The sequence below is a fragment of the Arachis ipaensis genome, chromosome B09, assembly GCF_000816755.2.
Source record: "Arachis ipaensis cultivar K30076 chromosome B09, Araip1.1, whole genome shotgun sequence".
Lineage (NCBI taxonomy): Eukaryota > Viridiplantae > Streptophyta > Magnoliopsida > Fabales > Fabaceae > Arachis > Arachis ipaensis.
Window position 1 is genome coordinate 144164805 of NC_029793.2, and position 10776 is coordinate 144175580.

The following is a 10776-nucleotide window of genomic DNA, read 5'->3' on the forward strand; positions in this document are numbered from 1 at the left end:
AAATTAGGGAGGAATGCAGGTGGGATTCTGCTCTTTTTGGATCAGAAGTTGGATTAGACTCAGCCCCAAGATCTTTAAGCCTGCCTCGTACTGAAAGGAAAAAGTGGCCCTCAAAACTTGTGTCTTAAGCAACAGACGCTTGCAGCAAAGTTGATTGTTTCATGACTCGGTGCAGATTTTGACAACCATGTTGTTGCCCTAAGAACTAAGAAGGTTCTTAAGAATTGTTCGTGGACTCCAACATTACATTCCCACTCCTTATGATACTAAGAGTGCCCATCCAATATGAACCACAACTCCCTCTATCCCAACTCAATGTACAATCACTCTGTATTTACTATACGTGCATTAGAAATCTCAATCTTGTTGGTTAAACAGTCAATACAAGGTATGGAACTTCTAATGGAGGCGAGAGCTATTCCAATGAAAGTTGGATCTAGTGAACTAGTTGCATGATGCATTGGCTGGTCAAACTTGCTTATGAAAGAGTTGTGTGAAATTTTGATAAACAAGGAGTATTTTCTATGAACTCTTTTGTGCAGGTATTGCAGGCGGAAATTATTCCGAAGGATATAACAAGTTACAGTTTTACCAGGATAATTTGGAAATGTCTAGTTCTAGCAAGAGTTGAACTGTTTGTCTGGTTCGTATTGACTGGTAGGGTCAATACGAAAGAGAGACGGAGTCGGTTTGGGGTTATTAATCAGGAAGATGTTGTATGCGTGTTATGTAACAAAGGTGAATATGGTCACCACTTGTTTCTTGGTGGTGCTTTTGCTTGGCAGGTTTGGTGTGATTGGTTATCATTTGTTGGAAGGCAATGGTCGTGCTCAGGAACGTTGAAGGAACATTTTTTAAGTTGGCTGAGATATCAATAGCAATGAAAGGAGGAGTGCAAGAGGTGGATGGTGTGTTTTTGTGCGATTATTTGGAACACCTGGTTAGAAAGGAATAGAAGGATTTTTCAGAATAAAGAAAAAGAAATCGACGAGATTATCCATATATCCTATATGAACTATAAGGAGTGGTTAGGTATAGATCATTTTTATTGTTAATGGCAATGTCGGAGATGACAAGAGAATAAATATTAATGTTCTTTGCGTTGATTAGTTTTTTCTTTATTGTTTTATGATGGTCCTAATTGTTGTCTTCTTACGCTTCACTTGTTGTGTTAAGCTTCTTTCTTTCCCAAAAAAAAAAAAAAAGTTGTGTCAACTTTATTAATCCTACCATATGACCTTGACCAAGTACAACAGCTCATGCAGTTTATTACACCATAATAATCTACTTAATTAGTGACAGAACGGTACCATGCATATTGAATGGAACGTGGTTCTTGCTAAAAAGTGATGGAGATGAATAATTCTGTGTCTATTGTTTACCCTGTAATTCTAGCATGAGTTGTAGTGGTTTGGTGGAATAGGAGGAGAACCAAACAGCAAAAGCGTACAACCTCCCACACCACTTTCATTATTCTTCCACTTTCCTTAATTCTAAACTCTCTCTGTGTAAAGTAAATCGATGGAATAAGCCTACCCAAACCTTTTCTTTATACAATGTAGATGTTATCCGAAGAACTATATAATATTATATATTTCTTACACTCTCCGATTTGTCTATTTTTTGGATGCTTTCCAACCATGATCATTGATCAAGTCGTGCTCTCCATTTCTCGTTGACAACAGATATATTTATTCTTCATATCTTCATTTAAAATGATATCTGTTTTTATCATATAATTTTACGCTGACTAGGCCGCGTAATTATATTCTCAACATTTATACTTGGAAAATCTTAAACATAAAAGATATTACGTGAACAAGTTATTTTTATAAGAGTAAATGTCTTCCCTAACCATTTGTCTGATGGATTTTTCACCTCCTAAAAAATCTAAACACTCAAATCGGTCCTTATCTATTTTGATATATATATATACACACGTTCCAGTCCTTGGTTAAGGACCGAAAATGATATTTACTCAAACTAGATAGGAAATAGAACGTACATATATTAAAATAAATAGGGATCGATTTGGGTGTTTAGATTTCTTAAGACATTTACTTAAACTATTAAATCTGCTTGAATAGACTTGATTATCAAAATAATTTGACCACGTAATATTACCCTTACAAATAACTTGCTCTTCTAAGATAGGAGGTGATAACCGATAAAAGTTATAACACTCCAAATATATAGTTCTGTTGTGATAAGATTATTACGTGGATGGCCATTCATTGTGAACGGTTTACATTTTCTAAAGTGAATGGCATTAAAGAGGTTTTTGAAAAAGCATACATGAAACCTCTATAAATAGTGAAATGTAGTTTCACTTTTGTACACAGCAACAATCAATAAAACAATAAACAAATACAATTCTCTCTCTCTTTACTTTTAATAATTCTTTCTATCTTTACATATATATACATATTACAACATATATATATATATATATATATATATCATTATTGAGCTAATTATATTAATGCTAGAGTCTTCTATTTACATATTTTTATATTTACATCTTCCTTATTTATTTAATTATTTTACAACACGTTATCAGTACGAGATTCTGATCAAATTTTTAGGAAGACTCCAGGTAACAAATTTTCATTATGTCGAAACTCTCTCATCTTGAATATAATGCTTTTGATATATCTGGAAATAATTATTTATCATGGATACTAGATGCTAGAATTCATTTTGATTTAATGGATCTTGAAGATACCATTAAGGTTGAAAATAATACATCCCAGAAGGATAAAGCCAAAGCCATATTTTTTTTTTCGTCGTCATCTTGACGAATTATTAAAAAATGAATATCCCACATTAAAAGATCTTGCAGATCTGTGGAAAGACTTTGAAGAAAGGTACAATCATGTGATACTTCCTCAAACCCGATATGTTAGGGAAAACTTTCTTGACCTTCCATGTCTCGAATGTGCTCCTGCAGCAGCAGTATCGAGAAAAAAAAAGAATTTAAAAATATTCTGAGTTAATTTCTTGCCTTCTTGTTGCTGAACGCAACAATGAGTTGCTTTTGAAAAATCATGAAGCGTGCCCAGCTGGCGCCGCCCCATTTTCTAAAGTAAATACGGCAAATTACCCCAGAAGAGGTAAATGGCAAGGTTTTAATAACAACAAAAATTATGGAAGGAAAAGGAATTATATTCAAAAGAAAGGATCTCACTAGAAGTGGGATAAAGAAAGAAATATCGGGTAGAATAAATCAACAGAGGATAAGTGTTTCCGTTGTGGTGGAAATGGCCATTGGTCATGTACCTGTCGTACTCCAAGGCACCTAGTCGATCTTTACCAAACATCTTTGAAAAAGGACGACAAGGGAAAAGAGTCGAATTTTGTTTCAAATGATGCTGAAAATTCTACCACTCATTATGATGTATCTGATTTCTTTGAGGATCGTGAAGGAAATATTGGTCATTTGATCAATGATGGAATAGTTTAATGTGTGAGATTGTTAAGCATTCATGTAAATAAATAATGTAAAGAACTTATTGTTAAGTTTTATGTATTTAAGTTTCAAATATAATGTATATAAATAATGAAATATTAATGTTTATGAATTTTGAAATCATTAAATATGTCATGTTTTAAAATAAAATTTTAGTATATGACATTATTTTTATGTACAGTATTTCTTAGAAAAATAATTCCGATCAAGTATTCAATTTAACTGTGCATACTACTCATTTTATTATTATTTGTCTTTGAAGAGAATGGCAAGGATATGTAACGAAGATGTATGCCTTGCGGATAGTGTAAGTTTGCACACTATTATCAAAAGTGATATATATTTTACCCATCTTGTGCCAAAAGAAGAATGTGTTAATACTATTATTGGCTCAGGCAATGTGATTGAAGGCTCCGGAAGAGCTATAATTTTGTTTCCCGGAGGAACAAAATTTATAATAAATAATGCACTGTTGTCTACCAAGTCTCGAAGAAACTTGTTGAGTTTTAAAGATATTCGCCGAAATGGATATCATATTGAGACTATGAATGAGGGAAGTCATGAGTACTTATGTATCACAACTCATGATTCAAATAAGAAAGTTATATTAGAAAAATTACCCTCACTTTCATCTGGGTTGTATTATACCAAGATTAGTGCAATTGAATCACATGCCACTGTAAACCAGAAGTTTACTAGCCCAAATGAATTCATAACTTGGCATGATAGATTGGGTCATCCGGAAACAACCATGATGAGGAGAATTATTGAAAACTCTCATGGACATTCACTAAAGAACCAGAAGATTCTTAAATCTAGTGAATTTTGTTGTGCTGCATGTTCTCAAGGGAAGTTAATTTTAAAGCCATCACCAGTAAAGATTGGATTTGAGTCCCCTCAATTCCTAGAAAGGATTCAATGTGATATATGTGGACCTGTTCATCCACCATGTGGATCTTTTAGATATTTTATGGTCCTGATAGACGCATCTTCGAGATGGTCACATGTGTGCTTATTATCTTCTCGCAACCTGGCGTTTGCGAGATTACTGGCTCAAATTATTCGATTAAAAGCACAATTTCCAGAAAATCCAATCAAAGCAATTCGTCTTGATAATGCTGGTGAATTTACTTCCAAAGCTTTTGATGCTTATTGTATGGCTAATGGAATAAGTGTTGAACATCCAGTAGCTTATGTTCACACACAAAATCAGTTAGCAGAATCACTTATTAAGCACCTCCAATTAATTGCTAGACCCTTGCTTATGAGAACAAATCTCCCAACCTCGGTTTGGGGGCATGCAGTTTTACATGCCGCAGCACTTATTCGTTTGAGGCCAACGAGTTACCATCAGTTCTCTCCTATGCAATTAGCTTTTGGCCATCAGCCAAATGTTTCCCATTTAAGAATATTTGGGTGTGTGATATATGTTCCTATTGCACCACCTAATCGCACCAAAATGGGACCCCAAAGAAAATTGGGGATATATGTTGGATATGATTCTCCCTCTATAGTGAGGTATCTTGAGATACAAACAGGACATGTATTTAAAGTCCGGTTTGCGGATTGTCACTTTGATGAATCAAAATTTCCAACATTAGGGGGAGAGAATAAGCTTCCTGAAAATGAACTTAATTGGAATGCATCATCGTTGATGCATTTAGATCCTCGGTCAGGGCAATGTGAACTAGAAGTTCAAAAGATTATACATTTGCAAAGAATACCAAATGAATTGCCTGATGCATTTTCTAATACAAAAAGGATAACCAAATCTTAATAAATTATGTCTTTACAGGAGAGAAATGGGACCGAAATAAGACAATTGTCAATGAAATATTTGCATATAATGTGGCATTAAATATCATGCATGAGAGTAAGGATCTTGAGCCAAGATCAGTTGAAGAATGTCGACAAAAGAATGATTGGCTAAAATGGAAAGAAGCCATGAAGGCTGAATTAGACTCACTTGCAAAACGTGAAGTCTTTGGACCTGTAGTCCGTACACCTGAAGATGTAAAACCTGTTGGATACTGATGGGTATTTGTGAGAAAACGAAATGAGAAAAATGAAGTTGTGTGCTATAAAGCCCGACTTGTGGCACAAGGTTTCTCACAAAGGCCTGGTATAGATTATGAAGAAACGTATTCCCCTATAGTGGATGCGATAACATTGCGTTATTTGATCAGTTTATCTGCATATCATAAACTGCATATGCATTTAATGGATGTGGTAACAACCTATTTATACGGCTCATTAGATCGAGATATCTATATGAAAGTCCCTGAAGGACTAAAGATATCTAAACCATCCAGTGAATATTCGCAAGGGTTATACTCAGTCAAATTGCAAAGATCTTTATATGGTCTGAAACAATCTGGACGAATGTGGTATAATCGTACCACATTCGTCTTACTGAGTATCTGGTCAAAAACGGATTCAAGAATGATGATATCTGCCCATGTATTTTCATAAAGAAAACTACATCTGGGTTCATTATAATTGCTGTGTACGTTGATGATTTAAATATTATTGGGACTCCTGAAGAGATTCCAACAATTATAAAAACTCTAAAAGAAGAGTTTGAGATGAAAGATCTTGGAAAGACTAAGTTTTGTCTCGGCCTGCAGATCGAGCATATAAAAAGTAGGATCTTTATTCATCAAACAACATACACAGAAAAGATATTAAAAAGATTTTATATGGATAAGTCACATTCATTAAGTACCCAAATGATCGTAAGATCTTTGGATGTGGAAAATGATCAATTCCGTCCTAAAGAAGAGAATGAAGATATCCTTGGTCCTGAAGTACCATATCTTAGTGCCATTGGAGCGCTAATGTATCTTGCTAATAACACGCGGCCTGACATATCATTCGCGGTGAATTTACTAGCAAGATATAGTTCCTCTCCAACCAGAAGACATTGGAGTGGAATCAAGCAAATCTTTCGATATCTTCATGGAACGGTTGATATGAGATTGTTTTATCCCTATGGATCCAAGTCACAACTAGTTGGCTATGCAGATGTCGGATACTTGTCTGATCCACATAAAGGGAGATCTCAAACAGGATACTTGTTCACATATGGTGGAACAGCTATATCATGGAGGTCCACGAAACAGACGATTGCTGCAACATCCTCTAATCATGCCGAAATACTAGCAATTCATGAAGCAAGTCACGAGTGTTTTTGGCTAAGGAGTTTGATCCAATATATCATGTCATCATGTGGACTGATTGATCATAAGATAGCTCCAACTGTCTTGTTTGAAGATAATACAGCATGCATTGCTCAGCTTAAAGGCGGATATATCAAAGGTGATAGAACAAAGCATATTTCTCCCAAATTCTTCTTCATTCATGATCTCCAAAATCAAGGGACAATTGATATTCAACAGATCCGCTCAAGCGATAATCTGGCAGATTTATTCACAATGTCACTCCCAAAATCTTCCTTTGAAAGATTGGTACATGAGATTGGGATGCGCCGATTTCGAGACATTAAATGATGTCGACAAGAGGGGGAGACTGTACTCTTTTTCCCTTGGTCAAGTTTTTTCCCATTGGGTTTTTCTTGACAAGGTTTTTAATGAGGCAGTCTCTATCACAAAGGTTTTTGTACTCTTTTTCCTTCACTAAGGTTTTTTCCCACTGGGTTTTTCTTTAGTAAGGTTTTAACGAGGCATAATTCTGAATGGTCATCCAAGGGGGAGTTTTGTGATAAGATTATTACGTGGATGGCCATTCATTGTGGGCGGTTCACATTCTCAAAAGTGAATGGCATTAAAGAGGCTTTTGAAAAAGCATACATGAAACCTCTATAAATAGTGAAATGTAGTTTCACTTTCGTACACAGCAACAATCAATAAAACAATAAACAAATGCAATTCTCTCTCTCTTTACTTTTAATACTTCTTTCTATCTTTACATATATATACATATTACAACATATAATATTAATGTATATATATAAATCATTATTGAGCTAATTATATTAATGCTAGAGTCTTCTATTTACATATTTTTATATTTATATTTTTCTTATTTATTTAATTGTTTTACAACAAGTTCATGTTTTTACTTGTAAAGATATTTAATTTTTTTTAAGTAAATAAATAAAAATACACTTAAAAAATTCTGGGTTGGACAAAATTACATACCAAAAATTTATAAATATTAAAATACACTCAAAAAATAAATTTTAATGGACAAAAGTGTCATATCATTAGTAAGGATTTGATATTTACGAAATTTTTATGTATATTTTTTTTTCATTGAAAATAATTTTTTAGGTATACTTTGATAATTACAAAGTTTTATGTATATTTTTTTCATTCTAAAGTTTTTTATGTATATATTTTTTTTTCATACCATATGAACTTGACCAGTAAAACAGGTCATACTAATTATTACACGATAATAATCTACTTAATTAGTACTACTATTAAACTTATATCCTCTTTGAATATCCGATTAGAAATATTGAAATAACTTGTACTCTTGTAGGATAAGTGGTGATAAATCTCTAAATATATAGTTTATGAATACGGTTGTATATGATTTGGTTAATCCAAAAATCAAATTTATTATTTTTTGGTTAATAAAAAATTTAATCATAGTTAATTAATCAAATTGGTTTTATATGATAAAATTGGTTATTAACTGGTTATAAAATTTAAAAACTAATTAAAAAAAATTGGTTTTGCGATTAAAAATTAAAAAAAATATGAATATAATTTTTAAAATTATTTTATTAAATTGATTAACCAAAATATGGTTATAATTTTTAACGGACTAACCACATTTTGATTTTTTAATATACACTCCTTTTCACGGGTGTAGGTAACACTCAAGTCTCGGATTATTTATTAAGCTACTATTCTTATTCAAACTATTGAATTCATTAACTCACTATGCTGCAAAGTGGGAAGAGTCAAAAGTAGAAATAACCGAGTCTTGTATACTGAAACTCTAATTCTTACCAAGGAAAGCCAAATGATATCAACATTGATAGTGTAATTAATGAAAACATATATATTTATATACTATGTTTTGTATACATTAAAATCAGTTACCAATATAAAATATATGTTGAAATACAAATACACATTGAAAATGAATTAAATCATCTATATATTTATACATAAATACAGTAATGACTAATTTTAATATACGAATAACATTTTGATATCAATACACGTACATCCTAAAATAGCATAAACAAAGCAAAGTACTAATTCTCTGCTCCAATATTACAGAAAGCTATATATAGTGAGGCTCTGAGTGATTATTATTGTCATGGATGATGGTTAGGGCCACCTTTTGGTGCTGGAGGTGGACTCTTTGGGATATCATGAAAGCGTCCAAGGGGTCTGTTAACACATTAAAAAGCATTTCTCTTTGTTAATTAGTATATGCTATATTATATATATGGTTCTGCATAGAAAATAACTAATTAATTAGATGGGTAAATTACATACACGGCTTGAGTGGCTTGGATGAAGAGAAAAATTTGAAAGCAAAGACATACAAGAATTCGCAACAGCTTCTTCACATCCATATCCCTCAGACCTCGATCAGTGAAGTGAAATGCAAGGAGATTATAGTTTCTTGCTGTCGAAGAATTATGTTATTTGCTGCCTAGAGATTAAGGCATGATGCATTCTTTATATATATTTTTGTTAATAACAAATTCAGTTATTCTTCATTTAAAATGCTATCTGTTTTTATCACAAGCTAAAGTCTTAGTCCGCATAAATTTGAAATGTTCAACGCAATATATTTGTTAAGACTGCTTCAATGGACCAAGAATTGTCGATTACTACTGAATTTCCTATTTATTAATTAAGCTATTAGTGATTATTAGTCTCCAAAAGTCAGAAATAATATAATATCCACAACTTAATTGGTCCTAAAATCACTCACTCATATAAAAGACACTATCATATTTTTATATCTCAAACTCACTAACACTCATAAAGCAAAGGAGAGAATTTCAAAACATACTCATTTCATTATGGAACACACAAAATACACAAGACATATGTGCCTTTACATAGGCAATGCTTCCTACTAAAATAATAATTTATGAATCACAAATCAATTTTGTAATGACCACTATTTTATGAGTTGGCTTCATGAATCTTCTTTCAACTTGCATTCGTGTTGTTTCTATAATCTTCTAATTTCAATTCAATTTGATTTTGAATTTCTTCAATGTTGTAGAATGTTGTAGTTGTGCTATTTTCTTGAATGTTCTTAGAAAATCTTCAAGCTTCCAATATTAGCTTCTAGCAATATCTAGCCAATTGATGATTATTATATTCAACTCAAATTTTGCTTCTTCAATTCTTTAACCATGCTTCATGAAAATTCTAATCCATGCAAGTTGATAGATAGCACAAGAAGTTTGTAGAATCTTGGTGATGAACCATGAACTTGTAACCACTTTGAATTCAAATTGAATTTTGCCTTTGACTTTTCTAAACTTTTGTTACTTCCATACCTCTTGATTTAATTTTCTAACAGTTGTGAGCATGAAAACTGCGGAAATCCACAAGATATTATTAAGATATTGGGTTAATACTCAAATTCGTCCCTTAAAGATCACGCGATTTTCATTTTTGTTCTCGAATGATTTTTTTAATTAAATTACTCCCTGAAAGATAAAATGTAAGTCAAATTAGTCCTTCTGTCAGAAAGTGCCACGTGGCACGCCACGTGGTAGGTCAGCAAAATGTAATAATATAAGAAAAATATTTTAGAATAGAAAAGAATAAGAGAGATTTTGAGAAGAATTAAAGGAGAGAGATAATTTTATAAAGAAAAAATCTAAGAAGAAAAGATACGATTACTAATGTTTTGTTTGTCAATTACATTTCTATTAAAATTAGTAGTATCAAAAAATATTTCAAAAATAATATTATGAAGAAAAAATAAAAAAAATTATATAAGGACTAGTTTGACTAATTTTTAAAATTTGAGGGATGAAAATGACTTACGTCTGGATTTTCAAGGACTATTGTGACTATTAAAATTTTTTTTACATGTCAAGTGCCACGTGGCACTTTCTAACAAAAGAACTAATTTAACTTACATTTTATCTTTCAGGGACTAATTTGATTAAAAAAATCATTCGAGGACGAAAATAAAGATCGCGTGATCTTTAAGGGACGAATTTAAGTATTAACCCCTTAAGATGTCTGGATATTTGTAAAACTTTTTTCATTTTTTTTTTGTAATATTTTTTATTTTGTATTTAATAAATAAAAATATATTTTTGTTTGTTACTTTTTAAAATTAGAGGT

The 10776-nt window shown here is 32.1% G+C and overlaps 1 long non-coding RNA gene across 1 annotated transcript; it reads right to left on the bottom strand.

Moving 5' to 3' along the window:
- On the bottom strand, positions 8580-9986 carry LOC110267320. The gene is made up of 2 exons (XR_002354803.1): positions 8950-9986; positions 8580-8841 (listed from the first exon to the last, which is right to left on the bottom strand). It is a non-coding gene; the product is annotated as an uncharacterized LOC110267320 (long non-coding RNA).